This window comes from Rhineura floridana, chromosome 1, assembly GCF_030035675.1.
Source record: "Rhineura floridana isolate rRhiFlo1 chromosome 1, rRhiFlo1.hap2, whole genome shotgun sequence".
NCBI lineage: Eukaryota > Metazoa > Chordata > Lepidosauria > Squamata > Rhineuridae > Rhineura > Rhineura floridana.
Genome location: NC_084480.1, coordinates 195,648,900 through 195,666,595, shown reverse-complemented (window position 1 = coordinate 195,666,595; position 17,696 = coordinate 195,648,900). Strand labels below are relative to the sequence as shown.

Here is a 17,696-nt window from a genome sequence, read left to right as displayed (position 1 = left end):
TCCATAGCAAGGCAAAGCTGGTCAGTTTCAACTTTAAAAACATCTTTGTTAAAAGGAGCTTGGTTCCTGGTGGATTAGTTAACTGAGGTATTACTATATATAGTTTAGCCAAATTAGGACAAAGCAACTTTTTTAGGGCTTATCCACGGGGGGGTGTGCCTTCGTACTAAAGACATTTCATTTACCGTCATGATAGATTTGCAAGGTCCACACTTGGTAGCTTCAAATCTGCTGTTTTCCACTCACACTAGTAGGTGTTCCTCTGGGAAGCATTAGTGTCGGTTTCCTTGTGGTCCCACCCTCTAATTTTACATGTTTACTCCCTCTAGTTCAAGGCTGAAGCCAGGAGAGCACCTCAGTGTGCAATTGACAAGAACAAAGGAAACTGACTAGATCCCCCTTCTCCATTGTCCAAGCCTGAGTGAAAGGCGGAGGGGGGGAGTGAGTGAAAGACAAAGTAGGCAGTAGCTGTGGCAGCTTTTGCAGACGGCAGAGAGAGAGGGAGTGGGCAATGGGGCATGAGAGCCCACCCACTAAAAAGCAAACCACCTACAAGGAGGAGTGCAGCACAGCTAAGATGGTTTTTCCTTTCTTTTTCGTGTTATCAGCAGATTGGGTTAATACGGATTTAAAGGGGAAAACTGTGTGATAGCTTCTGTTTGCCTGCAACATCATGTGAACCATGAGAATTACAAGGGGATGCAAGTGGCACCAGACCCACACTAAGTCTCCGTGTGGATGAGCCCTTAGTTTATTTTCACTTTACTTTATGTTTGTTAGTAGCTGTTGGCTATGCTCAGGCTGGAACCAGAAGAGTCTGATAATGTTCTCAACCCCTCTTCTACTGTTTCTTTGTGGAATTATTACATAACCTCTGTTAGATGTAGAAATAAAAACCTGTCTCCCATGACAACTGCACTGATTCTGGGCCCAAACTCTTATAATCACAACATTGGCTTTGTGGCTTTGAATGTTATGCCAATGCAGAGAAAATGAATCAATGTCAGCTTTTCACGCTTTGTAATGACCAAAATGATCAAGAGGATAGAGCAACTCCCCTATGAGGGAAGATTGCAGCAATTGGGGCTTTTTAGAAAAAAGGCAAGTAAGAGGCAGCATGAGAGAAATGTATACAACTATGCATGGCATGGAAAAAGCAGATTGTTTCTCTCCCTCTCTTATAATACTCACGGATATCTAATGAAGTTGAATGTTGGGAGATGCAGAACAGACAAAAGAAAGTACTTCTTCACACAGCACATAGTTAAACATGAAATTCACTCCCATAGGAGGCAGTGATGGCCACTAACTTGGATGGCTTTAAGAGGATTAAACAAATTCATGGAGGGTATGGCTATCAATGACTACTAGCCATGATAGCTATGCTCTTTCTCCGTGGTTGGAGACAGGATGCTTCTGAAAACCAGTTGCTGGAAACTAGGGTTGTGCACAGGCCTCCTCAATCTGCCCCGTGGCCCTGATCAGTGCATCCCAAATCAGGCCAATTTGATTCTTCCTGCACTATGCTTGTCTTCCCTTCCTACACCCCATCTTGACAGTCCTGGATCACTCTGGGCTCCTCAACCCAACTTAACCAATGCCCAGATTCCCATGAATCAGCCTGATTTGGTCCAGGCCTCAGCTAAATCTAGTGCACAGCCCTACTGGAAACTACAAGAGGGGACAGTACTCTTGTGGCCATGCCCTGCTTGCGATTTTTCCATAGGCATCTGAATGGCCACTGTGAGAACAGGATGCTGGACTAGATGGGTCATTGGCCTGATCAGCAGGCTCTTTTTATATTCTTATGTTAAAAAGGAGTTGAGATTCTCCCACCGTGACAGATGTAAACTGTGCCTGTGGGTCATGTCCTTTTTTATTGCAATTTTTATTCTGGAATTCAAAACTTACTAATTCCCCTCTTCTGGCCTCTTTGCTGAAAAGGTCAATCAATTTTTACATAAGTTATGTATTACCAGATAAAACTTGTCAAGACCATTTTATGCAGCCGAGACGTGGGGAGGGAGCAGATACTAAAGTTTTTGTTTCGTTTAGGCAGCAACTCCCGAGAAAAAGTATCGGAGGAGGTCAAAACACGATCGCCATCTTAAAACCTCCCGAATCCTGGTCGGCTTGTAATCTTAATTACAGCTATCCTTTGGCTTTGAAGTGATGTTTTAAGTTCTGGGCTGTATGCCAAGTCTTTTAGCTTCACACTATCGCTTTTGCCGAGAGGTGAATGGAATTGAAAGGCTTATATTTTGTAAATTCAGGAAGCTGGAATGAAGGGCTGGGAAAATATCAGCTTACCCTTCACCAGAACCGGAAGTCCAATCTCCCTTCAATTTCATTGGGGGTGGCAGAATTCCTGTCCGCTGCAGAGACAACCAGAAAGGAGTTGATGAAATGTTAGTCTCATTTTACTGTATTTGCATTCTACTCTTCCATGTACTAATTTATCTATCTGCATATGTAATTTTCCTAATCTTGATCCAGAGAGCACATTACTGTTCTTTTTCTCAAGGAAGCAGAACAACAATACCAAAAGGAACAATGTGATAAAAGCATTTGCTAGTGAAAAAAAGCCAAATACTATCTCAGGGGTCACCAACTTGGTGCCCAAGGGCACCAATGTGCCTGCCAGTATTTTCTCATGTGGTCTGCAAAAGATCTCAGTTAATACCTCCTCAAAAATCCACAGTGCACAAGAGACTGCTCTTCCTGCCCATTTTGTTTGTACTGGCTTGGCCTCTCCTATATCTAACATGCCCCCTTAATCATGCCCACATTTCACTGGTTACCAGAACTGGGCAACCACCCTCCCTTCTGTTCTGAAGAAAAAAGACGGGCAAAGAACTTGCCTCTGTGAGCGAGTGTGGTGGTAGCTGTTGTAGGTGTCTTTTTCCCCATTCATAGGGGTGTGTGATGAGGGGCATGACCACACCATTGTTTTGTCCTGACTCTTTCTACTCTTTTAGATGTGACAGCCTTTTGGGTTATGCCAGGGACCACAGGTAGGGAACCGCCGGCCTGTGGGCTAATCTTGGCTCACCAAGAAGTCCAATTTGACTTGTGACGCCATTCCCTCAAAACCATGGCCACCTATCAACCAGTTGACATTACTAGGTGACATCAGACAGAGGTGGTAGAGTTCAATCCCACTGAATGGTGCCAGGTACGGGGAATGTGCTGGATTGAAGTCTCTGCTCATCAGCTTGTGAGCAGTTTGTTCAGTCCTGCTGGGTGCTTTTCACCAGTGTGTTTCTTGAAGAGACACCCACCTGTCAAAGTTGGCCTGCATGGTAGAGGAAGATTAAGGGCCAAAAAAGTACCCCACCCTTGTGTTATGTCATGCCCTAAAATTGCCATTTTGTGCCTGGCACCCATAGCACTTTTCTAAAAAATGCCAAATGTACCCACTAGCCCAAAAAGGTTGGTGATCCCTAAATAAGATAAACTTAATTCATTTTTTCCGATAAATATTTAGATCCCTCTTTTACATGTACCAATAAATGTGGGCTTAAAACAACAACAGAGCAAACAAAATATTGTTGCATGCCTCCCCAATCTCCAAGCGGTGAGATTTCCGGGGTCCCTATGCTCCTCCAGGGTTTGGTTTCCTTCAGGAAGAAGGTCAGTGGAGACTGCGGTGTCTTTATGAAATATGGTTATTTATTTACACACATTCCAACCTGAGCTTAGGATGGAGGGGTTCAAGGCATCAGCAGTCCAATATCCAGCTTTTCCATCAGTGTTACAGGAGGCATCCTATAGCCATGAGGCAGAGAGCCAGTCTCTAGGCATTCTCCAGACACAACTAAAAACACAAACACAAAACACAAAGGCTCTCCTGAAGAGTTTCAATGACAAAAGGATCTTCCTGGCTCATTCATCAGTTGCTGGGCACCTAACAGGCCCATTAACTACCTGGCGACTCTATTTGTTTAACAAAAGAAATTCAACTGGCTAGCAGAGCCAGCCCCAAGGCACAGGATTCCAAATCAGAGGCTGGAAAGGGGACCCACAGGGATCATCTGTTCCAACCCCCATGCTCATAACAATATTAACAACATAGACAGTGGCATGAGCATGATGATAAACATTCTTACAGGCTATAGGACTATATAAACAGGAAGGTTTTCACACAGTAGTGGTGGTGGAATCCATCAATGGAAGGGGTGCAGGTAAACCTCTCTTGGGAGGAAATTCCAGGGTGAGGGGCAGCCACACAACACACACTCTTTCTCCCACCAAATGGTAACTTTAGTTGCAACAAGTGGGTAAAAAAAAAGCATATGAAGGATCAAAATAATTCCCAAAGCACTTTAATTGTATGCTTAACTCTTTTGTTATTTATAATCATCAATCAGTAGCAAGATGCCACAAGAATGTTGTTTTTGCTGCAACATATTAACACAGCTACCCCTCTCTGCAAATGGTGAAATCAGCAACTGAAATATTCCTCCAGAACAGTCCATGCTAGGATGATTGGTGGTTGCTTTCAGCTACGTGAAGGTAACCACAACCTCTTTCCATTCACAACAGTATGCACAGTGTTAGTATACAAAGAGTGGGTTCACAGTAGCAAACCCTGCTTCCATCCTCTTGACCTACCTATGTTCCTGTGATTGCGATACTGAAAATCTGAAGAAAATTTGCAGAGCCTGCAGTTAGTCTATACACCAGAAGATGTCATTCTAGAACAAGTCTTCTTATCATGCTTTTAATTTTGTGTTTGTATTCTTAAATTACAAGTGGTAAATTTATTTTAACATAGGATTTAAAATATGTAGTTTACTGCTTTCTTAACCCATGGAGTGTATTTTATAGCTTAGCTAATTAAAATTCATATTGAGGGAGAGGGGAAGAACTTGAACAAATATTGCAGGATTGCAATTCCAAAAACATTTCTAAAACATCATCCCCATAACAAGGTAGCAACAGGAGCCGTAAGAGCTCATAAAAGATTACCTGACATAAGGGGAAATTGTCTCATAATAAAATATGGGACCTATGTGCTTGCACATGAAATAATGCCTAAGGGAATCTATGAAAATCTTTCATCTCTCTGGACCCCGCATTCATATTCTGAAAGCATACATATAAATATGCATCCATCTCAGGTTTCAAAAGGAAACAATTCTGCAAAATATCTGAGAAACTGATTCTTATGACCGGTATTTTTATTACCCAGTGAGGTTTAAGCAATCATGCTTTGATAGAAGCCAAATAGGTCTTCAGTAAAAAATAATCAGTTCCCTGAATCAAACGAGATTTTAGGTATGATAGGCTGCAGAAGGAGGTGGTAACATTTGCAGAAGATCAATAGCAACTCACCCACCCTGAGCTAAGGACAAATGATATTATCCTTGGTCTTGAGATCAGAGGTTGACAGCTCTGGTGGAAAGATGGCATGGGAAGGATGGACAGTCTAGTCCCTTGCAATACTGCCTCTTCAGTGTATCTGAAGGAGCACCTCCAGCATCACCAATTATGCCGCCTGACAAGATCAGCCACACAAGACCTTCTCTCGGTCTCACCAGTTAAAACAGCTAGGCTGGTGCAGACCAGGGAGAGGTCATTTTCGATTGTGGCCCCCACCCTCCGGAACTCCCTTCCTTTAGACCTTCACTATGCCCCCTCCTTGACGGCTTTCCGCCGATCCTTGAAGACCTGGCTGTTCAGGCAGGCCTATGGGGTTTCTGGGGTGGGTTAGTTTTTAATGCTGCTGATTACATGTAAGAGTGGGTAGCTTAATTATTGAACGTTGTTGTTATGGTTTTATATTGTATTTTACCCTGTTATTGTACGTCGCCTAGAGTGGCCATTAATTCGGCCAGATAGGCAACTCAAAAATAAAATTGTATTATTATTATTATTCTCCAGGAGATGTGATGCTGATGTGGGAAATCCTTCTCTGGTCCAACCCAGGTGACATCAGTCCTAAAATGTTGTGTGGAAGCCATCACATGGAAGTAGCAACCACCATGCTGTTACTAAAAACCAGTCCATTCGACACAGACCATCATCTTCTTCCTCCCACAGGGTCTCCTAAGCCAGGCTTCCTCTTTTATGGATCTGCAATTTTATGCCTCTTTCTTCATTAACCAAGTGAGAAACAGTGAATCCTCTCAGGAGGATCTGATTGTGCTTATTATGCTTAAGGTGCAACTGAAGACACATTAAGCATCACTTACTGTCTGGGTAGTGGGGTGGTGGGAGAGGAAGAAAAGCAGCACAATGGCATTTTGTGGGTATGTGCTTTTGTGACAAGCATGCCAAAATGTTTTTTCCCCAGCCCAACATTTATATTCTGGGGAAGAGGGCTGGAGAACTTTGGAGCATGTGTGTGCACTGCACTCTGACAAAACATTTAAAAGACACCCCAAGATCTCCCCAAAATACAACATGGAGACTGTGATTTTTCCAGGCATTGGAGGAAGAAAAGAAGGTATGTCCCTGGTAAATAAAGGGAGTTGGATAATATGATATTGACAAAATATTCTGATAAGAGAGGAGATACACAACTGAATATTGAGTATCTCCTGAGCTGAGGATTGTTTTCCCCAAATTCCAGCTGTGTTCAATTCATTTGCAGCTTCTCAAAGGCCTGCAACCATAAAACCAATATGTCAGAGATTATCTAAACAAATCCCTTGTACTGAGCCCAAGTTTGCTGTTTCTAGACATCATCTGTCTTCCAGGACCTTCACAATAACCTTGAGAGAAGATCCCACAATGACCTAGATATAATACTTTGTTGCCCAATAGTGGTTGCATTTTGAAAAGCATTTCCCTAATAATCTAAATGTTACCATGCTGACATTCAAGCCGGGCTCCGCTGGAGGATTATGAGCAGCTATTCTAAGACATCTTAGTGGTAACTGCAACAATCTCTCCTTTCATTTTCTTTTTCCCCCTCCCAAGCGAAATATCCCCACTTTATTGATTGTTTGTACTTGTGGATCACTGCTTCATCCTTGAGGCTATGTACAACAACAACAACATCTGGGATTTCAAATGCTTGGTCCCAGTCACTGCCTTCCATCTTTGTCACTGGCTAAACATATGCTGTCATTGGTTCTTTTCATTTAGGGTCATCTGACATTGGGCTCCTTTGTCTTTTTTCTTCTTCTGTCAGGGAAGGTGTTCTTAAGCAACCCTGTGGTAGCAGGTTGGGAAGGATGGGACTACTTCAGTTGGAACAACTCAGAGCTGGATGTTGAGCACCTCATTACACTATCGCAACTAAGCTGTGCACAAATGGCCTCTTGAGAGTCTCCATCCTATCTGCGGACATAGAAGATGGGGGAGGATAATCTCACTGAATTTCTGCAGACAGAGAGAGGGGAGATTCTTTAACAATTTCTTGGTTGGAGTGAGACTCGCTGTTAGCAGTGATAGTAATAAAGATTCTTTTTCTTCCTAAGTTTTTTTCTTCTTCCACTGCTGGAAGCAGCAGCAGCAGTAACAATGGGGGCCACGTTACATCTTCCACAATGCCCTGTATCTAGCATCATTCTGGGGCAATATGGGTGGGAGAGTGGAATGGCAGCCACCTTCCCCCCCCCCCAAAGGCAGAAAATATGCACACAAAGTTTTGCAGTGTGGCCTACTTTGAGAGGGGAGAAAAAGAAAGATCTCAGACAGTGTCTGAAGCCAAATACAGTTCTGGAACTCTGAGGGCCTCTATGTGGGTGTGTGAGGGGGTGATTCTGAAGGCAAGGCCTGTGCAGAGAGAGAGAGAGAGAGAGAGAGGCCTTGGGTGTTCAGTGATTGATAAATAAAACTTATGTTGCTTGTTCTTAAAGCGGATCACTGTAATCTCTGAGGAATAATATATCTGCCTGAGCCAGTGCAGTAGGTTGCAAACTAAGCAACATGGCACCAGAGCTGCCCCTACCATTAGGCAGAGTGAAGTAGAAAGAAACAGTGAGTGTTGGAGGACAAAGCGGTGCCTGCCTTGTGTCCCCTTAATGAGTCTGCTGCCCTCAGGTGCATTCTCCTGTTGCTAGTGTTGAAGTAAGATTCAACTACCAGTCCAGTCAGACTCCTGAACATGGGATGTGGGATGATTCTATTGTCTCAGGCAGCAAAATGTCTTGGGCCATCCCTGCATAACAGTATCTTATTTCCCCTTGATTCAGGACAAGAGGTCTCTTCAATTGTCTTGCCTTTGTTGCTGTCAGGGCTTTTCACAGTTTCTGATTTCCTACAGGAGGGCTTTGAGTGCACCTCGCTCTCGGAAAGGATATTTGTTTGTTTGTTTATTTATAGCATTTATTCTCCACCCTTTACCAAAAAAGGCTCTTGGAGCAGCATACAAAAATAATTTCTAAGCCAGTTCCAGTCCTCTGGGTCAAATGAAAATACCTGACATACAAAGAAAACAGAGAGGAAGGAGTGAGGGAAAAGGAAACTCAAGCACAAGTTCTGAACATTACAGCCAATGTCAGTTCTGGCTGTCTTGCCCTTGTAAAAGCACAATACATCCCCTGAAACACTCTTTCCCCTGGATCAGATCCAGGAGCAGAGCGGATAACAACGGCCAGGCCAGGAACACAGGGTAGCTTGTCTCTATCATCATCATCATCATCATCATGCAGAATAATATCACTCTGTTAAATAGAAACTCAAATGTCAAGTGCACAAACAAGTACAACTAGGAGCATAAAATATTTTCATATTTTGAATTCTATGAAGGCCTAACAAAGCAATGCATTAGGGTCAGAAGATGAAGGGAGACATAACACGTGCATATGGGGCTGCAGGCACATCAGTGGAATATACAAGAAAGAAGGTAAGTGACTTCTGCTCTATAAAAATGGAAAGTAAAAGACAGTATTTGGAGAGAGGAAGAGTAGGCTCATCTTAATTCAACATGGAATTCATGGAGATCTGAGACCAAAGAGATCACAGGTGCATGATTGCAAATTAAGAACATCTTAAAACCACACAAAAAAGGCTTATTATCTGGCTGCACGGATTTGCCTCTTATTAACAGTGGCAGCTGAAGAAGAAAGGACAAGCATCTGTCTTGGGGAGGTTGATTCTTAGCCTCTAAATCAGGTGTAGGAAACCTGTGGCCTCCAGTTGTTGCTGAATAACAACTCTCATCAGCCCCAGCAAGCATGACAAATGGCAAGAGATGACAAGAGTTGCTGTTCAGCAACATCTGGAGGGCCAAACATTCCCCACACCTGCTCTAAAACATGTAATTTGAGTCTGTAGTATAATCTTACATCCCAGGATGATTCTTTCTTGCCATTCCCTCCAAAATTCAGATGCCCAGGAGCATATAAAGGGCTAGATCTGAGAAGATCGAGGATTAGAACAGGCTGGTCCCAAAACATCAAACTTGAAAGAGCAATCAATAACCCCAAACTCACATCAAGCAACAGGTGCTAATGGAAAGATAGAAAATGCCAGAACTCAGTTTAAGCAACTGTCAGGTTTCTTTGCATATTTCCTTGGAAAGGGCTGCTGAGAGTCTGATTCTAAACAAGACAGCTTGCAGCTGGTTTCAATTGTCACACCACTCCTAGCACAGGTGTGAAAGGGTAGGCCTAGAAGGGAATCATGACAGGCAGGGAAGGCACATCAGTGTGCTAAATGACAGTTTGGCTAACTTGAGACATCTCACCCCGAGGTTTTAGGCTATTTCCATTAACTAATAATTTTGCATCAATCCCTCCAACTCAGAAAGAGATCTATGTTGCCTTCCCCCTCACCTGCCTCCAAAAGGGACAATATCACCTTGAAAATTCAACAGCAATTAATATTGCAGCTGTTTGTAAAGGTGCAAGATTAACCTTCAGCATGCAGACATTTCAAACATGATTTTTTCATGTTTTCAAAATGCTACAAAACAGCAAGCATTTTTTTCCAGCTTACATACAACTTTTTTTTGCCAAATTCTAATAAGCAGCTGGGTGCACAAAACCAGTTGAAGCTTAAACATTTCAGAGGAGAAAACTAGGATGAACTGCAGCTGCAAGAGACAAAATCCTGATTATTTGCATATACATACAATATTTTCGTTTGAAGTATTGACTGTAAGGATGGAGGAGGAAACCATTTTAAAGGTATTTATAAATTGAATGTGGCAGTTCTGACCTGATTGACGTTTGCCTGCACTTGACTACACCCTGCATCAAATGCCTACTTATATTCAAGCAGCTTGTGCACTGTCATTTGTTTTTTTAAAAATGCCTGGCTAATTTTATGGAAAAATATCTATATTATATGTATAAAATGAATTACAGGCCCATGAGGCACTATTTTCAGCATAATTGTATAAATATTACATAGAAATATTTTATGCGGTTGTACGCATTGCATCTGTGTGCTGGCTACTTTATAAAACCTTAAGCATATAGGCATCTAATATACATCTAGTATACAACATAGACCAAAACTTGCTCCTTGATCTTAGGAACCATCATACAAAATTGGGTGATGATATCTTCAGAAATGTCTAAATCAGTGCCGTTTGGAATGGTTTGGTCTGCCAACTTGATTCAAAATGGCATCCAACAGTATTCAAACATAGACAAAAACTAGCTTCTCCATTGCTTGAACCAAAGTGCCAAATTTGGCAATAATATCTTCAGAGGTGTTCAAATGCACAGAGAGCAGACAGACAACTAACTTGCCAAAATATATAGCAGAAGAATGGAGATTAAAATGCCCATTTAAATACATATTTTGAAAGGATTTTTTTGCATATTATTGTGGAAACACAATGCAATTGTGGGTGAAAACATGCAAAACTGACATGGATCAGAAACAAACAGGTTTCTCCATCCTTCACCTGTCCATGTTATCCTTTAAATGAAGACAGGATTTCAGGGCTCATTGCCATCTACGCCGGGTTCTAGAGCAAGGCAGGAGTCTCCCTTTTACCTTCCCCCCTTCAGTACTCTGCCCACCAGGACATCAGACATCTTCCAACACAAAATTTCACTAACCTAGTCATCTTCAGTACCAGTGCTTTCATGGCCAGCCCCAGACATGCCGGGACCTTTGGAAAGAAGCCTGCCCCGGGCCCTGGCGCTCCCCTTCCATGGTTCATGGCAGGATCACTGCCGCAGATTGCATTGTAAGAGCTCCAGAGCCCTTGCCATTCCCTTGCTCAATCTACCTTTCTCGGCTGTTGTGCAGTTGCGTGTGCAGCGCTGGCCTTAACCAAGCTGGTGGCTGAAGTTTCCCTAATGGGCTGAAGCCTCTGCTGCCATCTTGGCTCATGGCAGGGATGTGCATGCATAGCACGCATGTGTGCCATCAGCCAAGATGGCAGCAGAGGTTTGATCATTTTCATGCTTATTGAGTTCAATGGGATTTATTTCTGTGCAATCATGCTTAGGATAAGTGAAAGTGATGTGGGGGATGGGAGGAAGGAGGAAGTGTATGGGTAGAGAGGAGAGCAGATATGGGTAGAGAGAGGAGGAGATTGGGTAGGTGGGTGGACACTGCGCAGAGGGATAACCCCAATCCTTTCCATTCCAAAAGGAAAATGTTGTAAACAGTATCATTATTTTTCAGGGTTTCCCTCACATTTTTATTCTACAGCAGACACATGTAATCTCCCACCCAAATTTAACCCAGATATTTATTCCACTTTAAACAGGTTTGATCATGGCTTGCATCAAAGACTCCTGGGAAGTGTAGTTCGTAAAGGTCTCTGAGAGTTGTTTAGGAGACCGTTATTCCTCTCATAGAGCTCCAATTTCCTGAATTCTCTGTCCAGGGCTCCCATCAACCGCCATCCCCACCGCCATGTGCTACATGCACGCACATGCACATGCCTGTGATCAACCAAGATGGCTGTACGTGCATCAGCCCCTTAAAGAAGCCTCTGCTGCCATCTTGGTTGATGGCAGCCCTGACCGAGCAGCACACACAGCAGCAGAAGACAGGAGAGAGGTAGGTGGAGTGAATGAATGGGGGGGTGGCCTGGAAGTACCCTCCTTGTGATTTGTGGCAGGGAACCTGCTGCGGATTGCAGAAGGGGAGCGCTACTCCCCCATGCTAATGAGGGACTCTTCAGGGGCCCCTGTGGGCTGCGGGGGCCTCAGTCAGAGCCCAACCTGGCTGCCCTTTGGCCCTGGTCCTGGTCATATTCAATGGTGCAAAGTTCAATGCAGATTGAATTATTTTTAACATGAGAGCATGATTAGGCCAGTTCCTTCAATCTTTTGTCCTGTCCTAAGTGCCACTGATCATATTCTGCCAATAATAAGCCATTATCAATTCAGCACAAGTGTTTGGGTAGTGGGGATGGAAGGGGTGGGCTAGCTGAAAATGAAGGTGATGATGGACAAACTTGATTTATGAGGAAATACTAAACCAGGCCCATATTTGGAAAACATTTTAAAATGATGGTGTTTATTTTCTGAATTACCCAGATATGAAGTTCTCTTCAGTCACTGTAGGGACTAGATTCCATAACTTTGTCTAACTCATTTTAAAAGCCATTTCAACTAATGGCCAGTTCCACATCGTGTGGCAGGTTTCATAATTTATCCATTTTGTAAAACAGTACTTACTTTTGTCCATTCTGAACCTACTGCTGATCAATGAGACTGGGCTAGTAAAAAAAAGTACAAGTAATTGTAGTAATAAAAGAGAGGGAAATTATCTATTATCCACACTCACCGTGGTGTTTTGGTGGCTCCAAACTGCACAGCAATGAGGTATTTAGTAGCACAGTGGAACAATCTCCTGTCCAATACTTAATAAGAGCCTTCTTTGGAGAAAGAACTGGCAAACCCTGAGTAGGCTCATGTCTGTCCAGGAAGCAACTCTCCATTTAGGATTCTGACTGTGGTTAATGGATAAAATCCAATAAATCTCAATAAAGCTTTTGTCTTATATCTGCAAACAGGAAGTTGGAAATGTCTGGATGCAGAAACAGAATAATTTAATTCAGGCTTGCACAAACACTGTGATCCTTGAAACCCACAAGCCATGTATTGTAGCCTGTTTGACAATCCCTCCTTCCCGTTCATACAATCCCAGGTAGGTAGCAAAATCAGAAGACTTTTCAAGCACTTTGTGAGCAACCAACCATACATGGGTCAGAGTCAGCTTTGCAGGTAACAAGTTATGCAGGCTGTTCTAATCAGAACTGGCATGTTGGTGTGAGTACAGTATCAAGCCTTCTAGATACTCAGAAGATTGCTTCTGGCAGGACTGTTACAAATTGGGAGGTGACATTTTATGATTACACAGGCTAATGTGGGGCACACTGCAGTTAAACAAGGCTTTTCTACTAGTAAATCTTAGCTGTTACTCATAGGCCCTGCATTAATGGGTAATCTGGCCTGTGTACCTAAAACTGCTTGATATGACTGCTCTAGTACTCACATTTCAGCCAGCTAAATTATCACTGAACATTCAGCATAAACCTAGGCTATAACCATTACTGTGTACCTAACCCTTTTCTTGTCCAGAGGACTTTTACTTCAGTCAAGTATGGCTCACAACTTATTTGAGAAATAGCTTCCATTATATCATTCAAGCTCACAAAATAAGAGGAAAAACTACTATTTGCCAAGAAGGAAAAGCTCTGTCCTTCCCTGAATTCCTCATTGGTATCATTCTTCTCCTCTTTAAAAAAAAGTAGGGGAGAGAAAAATACTATTGGTTTTCAGAGGTCATCACAAGTCTAATGATAAAATCGATACAAGCATTCAGAGACTTAATAGAATTGAAAGTGAAACTCGCTCTGCATTTTGAAAAGCGTCTCCAAATATCCCCACATTCCATCCAACATGTTGAAAGTGTCAGCCAAGCGGTGGAATTCCCTATGAAGCTGCAAAGCTCCCTGAAAACAGTCACAGATCTTGTAGAGATCATGTGGCCTAGTGCTGACTTGTTACCTGAGGCCTTCATGTCCCCTCCATTGAGCAGATAATGAAGCAACTGAGCTTACAGTTCAGTAGACTCATGCTATGTTTCTGTTTCTGACTGTACCTTCATGCTGCAGCTGAAAGTATCAATTGAATGCACCTCACACATAGACCAGATAAAAACTACAAGCAAATATAAAAGCTATCATAGCACCTTAAATAAAACTGCTATATTTATATTCCATTACATTAAAGTTATGCTTTTAATGAATTGATTAATGTAGAACTGTAAATTGCATACTATACTGTAAATTCAGTATGAAAAATGTGATTTGCTTGTATGTTTATAATAAAATATATAGGTTTTTAAAATAATATTTCTCATCCATGGCACCTTTGTATGTGTTCAACTGGGAGTTTATTCCAATTTCTACATTAATCTGCAATTGTTTTAATGAATATAAATGCATACTAAAATATGTGTTTCTAAATACATTAAAATATGCCTTTCCTGTGTATTTTTTCTCAGGATATGCATTTAAAAGCATACTTTACAATATATTTCGAGCCAAGAACTATCAGGAAGTGAATGAGCCAGTAGATAGTTATGTTCCGATCTGAACATTGGCATAGGAAATGGAGGTCAGGTCAATTCATATTGGAATTTGCAAAGATAGAATTCCTGATGCATCCCTAGTGCCAGGAATTATTTTGACTGTTGATGGTTGTACTATCGTGTGCTAAGACTATCCACATTGCACTTTAGGGGAAAACAAAATCTTTCATACGTTTTGAAATCCTGTTGTTTACCGGCAGAAGCCACAGAATGAAGGCTAAAAAGAATGCTTCATGCAGTGTCTTGATTTTTAGACATTTTATGCTTCTCTTTAAATCTTTCCCTCTTATTTTTTCAGTGGGTCCTTGGAGAAATGTTGTATTTAGATCTTCATTTTTATTCATGGAGAATCAAAGACTGAAATACAGTGCTTCATTTGTTTGTCCCCCCCCCCTTTCCTTCCATAGCAAATGTCTAAACAGATTGAAAAGCTGGCCCAAATGCCCTTGGCAAGTTGGGTCATTTTGATGAAGCGCTTGGGGCAAACTTTAAAGGTTTCTCAAGAGCAGAAACAAAGGAAGGCTATAAAATATCACAAATTTAAAGAGAATAATTCCGTGTGTGTGTGGGAACAGCTGAAAATATTTTTCCTTCAATTAAGCAATGATGATCAAGGGCTGGTGTTGTGGAGGGGATTAATTTTTCTCCTGGAGAAGTAGTTTGGCTGAAAACACAAACAAAGCCTTAAATTATGCCAGACACTGTTATTTTGCCTGGAAAATAGTAAAGGGATAAAGAGAGGCTTTGGTAATCTGGATGGCAGATTTTTACAAGGTGTTTTATTATTATTATTATACCACATTTTCCACAAATACACATATGCTCAAAACGGTTCACACAAATAGTCCAAATGCAATAGCACAACACATAATAAAAAGTATAATCACTACATTAAGAAAAAAAATATACATCAAAGCATAAATGAGCACAAAGCTCAACAACAAAGCCAAAGCAAAAATATTTAAAAACTAACCCTCAAGCTGATGCAAAAATCTCTTCCATCCCCTGAACTCCCATAGCTCAACCCAAAGGACCAGAAAGTCTTCTGAAAGAAGCTGCGTTTGAAGGCTTCGAGGGCTGGAGTGTGGGGCAAGGCAGGTGGAAATAGCCTCCCCTGATGACAAACCAAGTCTCTCTCCCCTCATAGTCCTTCTCCTGAAGGCAGCTCCCTTTTGAAGGTTCCAGTTTATCAAATTAATTATAAAGATCAGCAAATAAGACTATGATCTAGTCCAGGGTGTGTGTGTCATTATATGCTCTATTGCATTCCTTCTGATGTTTTATTAGTATCAAGGGATACTACACCAGTACATGTGGCCTTCTTATTGGACAACCTAGGACATACAATGCTCTCCTATGCCAATATTTCAGTTTCTGAGGAAGTAACATTGGCATGGGAGGGACCTCTGTGTGGTATATAATTTTCTCACATGGCTTGGAATTTCCAACATTGCTGAAGCAGCATGGGAAGGACACCCCCTTCCCCAGTAGCAAAATACTGAAAAAGGCCCTTGGATTCCAAAGTTAAGCATGGCCTTAAATTTCATCTGATAAAGTCAATGCACCTGACAAGTGCTTAACCCTGACTGGAGAATGATAGGGGAGCTGCCAGTATAACACCAACTACTGAGTGGCAACTGAGAAGATCTTCTCCCAGACCCCACCAAATGCACCTCAGGTGTTGGCAGAAGGAAAAAAGCTACTTCCAAAAATATTCCAAGTCCAGACAGGTTTTCAGGGGGAAATGAAGTCATTTAGGTACTTAAGATCAGGTTTTCCAGGAATGTGGTCTTCTTTAGGTCTTTAAAATCATAATTAACTCTTGGAATTGTACCTAGAAATAGACCAGTAGTAGCCAGTGAAGTTGTTCTAACATGGGAAGTACATGTTCCCTATAACTGGCCCCAGTCAGCAAACCGAGTGCAGCTTTCTAAAGTAACTGCAGTTTCTGAACACTCTTCAGAGGTAACCCCATGTAGAATACATTACAGTAATATAACTAAAGCATGTGTCACGCTGACTAAATTTGCTATCTGAGCTACTACTGTTAGCAAACTGCTGCTAAAGGCACAGTTACAGTGGCTGGTTGAAATCTGGCAGCCATACATGGGTCCTGACAGATATAATAATACACATGGAAGTTTCATTTAATGGCTCAATGATTTCATATTCACTAATAGGCAAAGAAAACCCCTTGCCTTTTAAGAACATGCCAATAGTCAACAGAACTTTAAAAAGCAGGGAAATTGGGCAAGTATAGTGAATGTGCCAAGGGAGTACATTTGTATGGTGAGGTGTTGCCACCACTCACCACATGCTCAGAGGCACATGTTACCAAATTCTTCCAAGCTACACAAGAAGTGGATTGGACTGTGAAAGACCAACCCAAATTCTGTTTGCGGTTTTACAAATTTGTAGGGCAGTGCAATATCTCAGAGAGGAGGTCTTCTGCTGCCCTGGTGCATTCACTATAGCTTCCCAATTTCCCTGCTTTTTAAAATTTGAGAGAAATATCTGTTGGCTGTATGTATGCTCTTAATCCACAAGGTGGGTTTTTTTGCATATTAGTGAATTTCCTTGCTTTTTAATCTGGGAGGTAAGAAATGGGATCCTGTGCAAGTTTGCTGAGAATGGATTGATAATTTGCATGCTTACTGAGTTGTGGGATTTACTCTCTTGCAATCATGCTTAGGATAAGTGAAACTGACCACAGGGGGGGAGAAGGGGGAGGGAGAAAGCGCTGGAGTGAGGAGGAGGGAAGAGGAGAGGGGGAGGGGGAGAGGAAGGGAGAGGAAGGAGGGGAGGGGGAGGGGGGAAGGGGAAGGGGAAGGAGGGAGGGAATAAGAAGGAGGAGGGGAGGGGAGGGCAGGTTTGATCATTTGCATGTTTATTGAGTTCAATGGGATCTACTCCTATGCAATCATGCTTTGGAAGTATAGTTTGTAATGGGTGCTGAGTAGGGTTGCCAGACTCAGGGCCTGAGACTGATTATATATCTTTAGAAGAGAAAGTCAGCCAAGTGCAAGTGTTCTTCCAACACTGTAGTAGGAAAAAACACAATGTGGAATTCTCCCTTCCCCCTGCACAACATTTACAGATACAGAAGACTTCTTGGTTGCCAGGCCCAGCCTCCAAGAGGTCTTCTGTATCTTTAAAAGTTGTGCAGGGGGAAGGGAGAATTCCACCTTGTGTTTTTTTCCATTACAGTGTTGCAAGAACATCTGCAC

At 42.2% G+C, this 17,696-nt stretch overlaps 1 long non-coding RNA gene across 1 annotated transcript; it reads left to right on the top strand.

Moving 5' to 3' along the window:
• Positions 1-2,339: 2,339 nt before the first annotated feature.
• Positions 2,340-7,377, top strand: LOC133363208 (uncharacterized). Its single transcript, XR_009757628.1, has 4 exons — positions 2,340-2,408; positions 5,887-6,111; positions 6,299-6,451; positions 7,142-7,377. It is a non-coding gene; the product is annotated as an uncharacterized LOC133363208 (long non-coding RNA).
• The last annotated feature ends 10,319 nt before the right edge of the window (positions 7,378-17,696 follow it).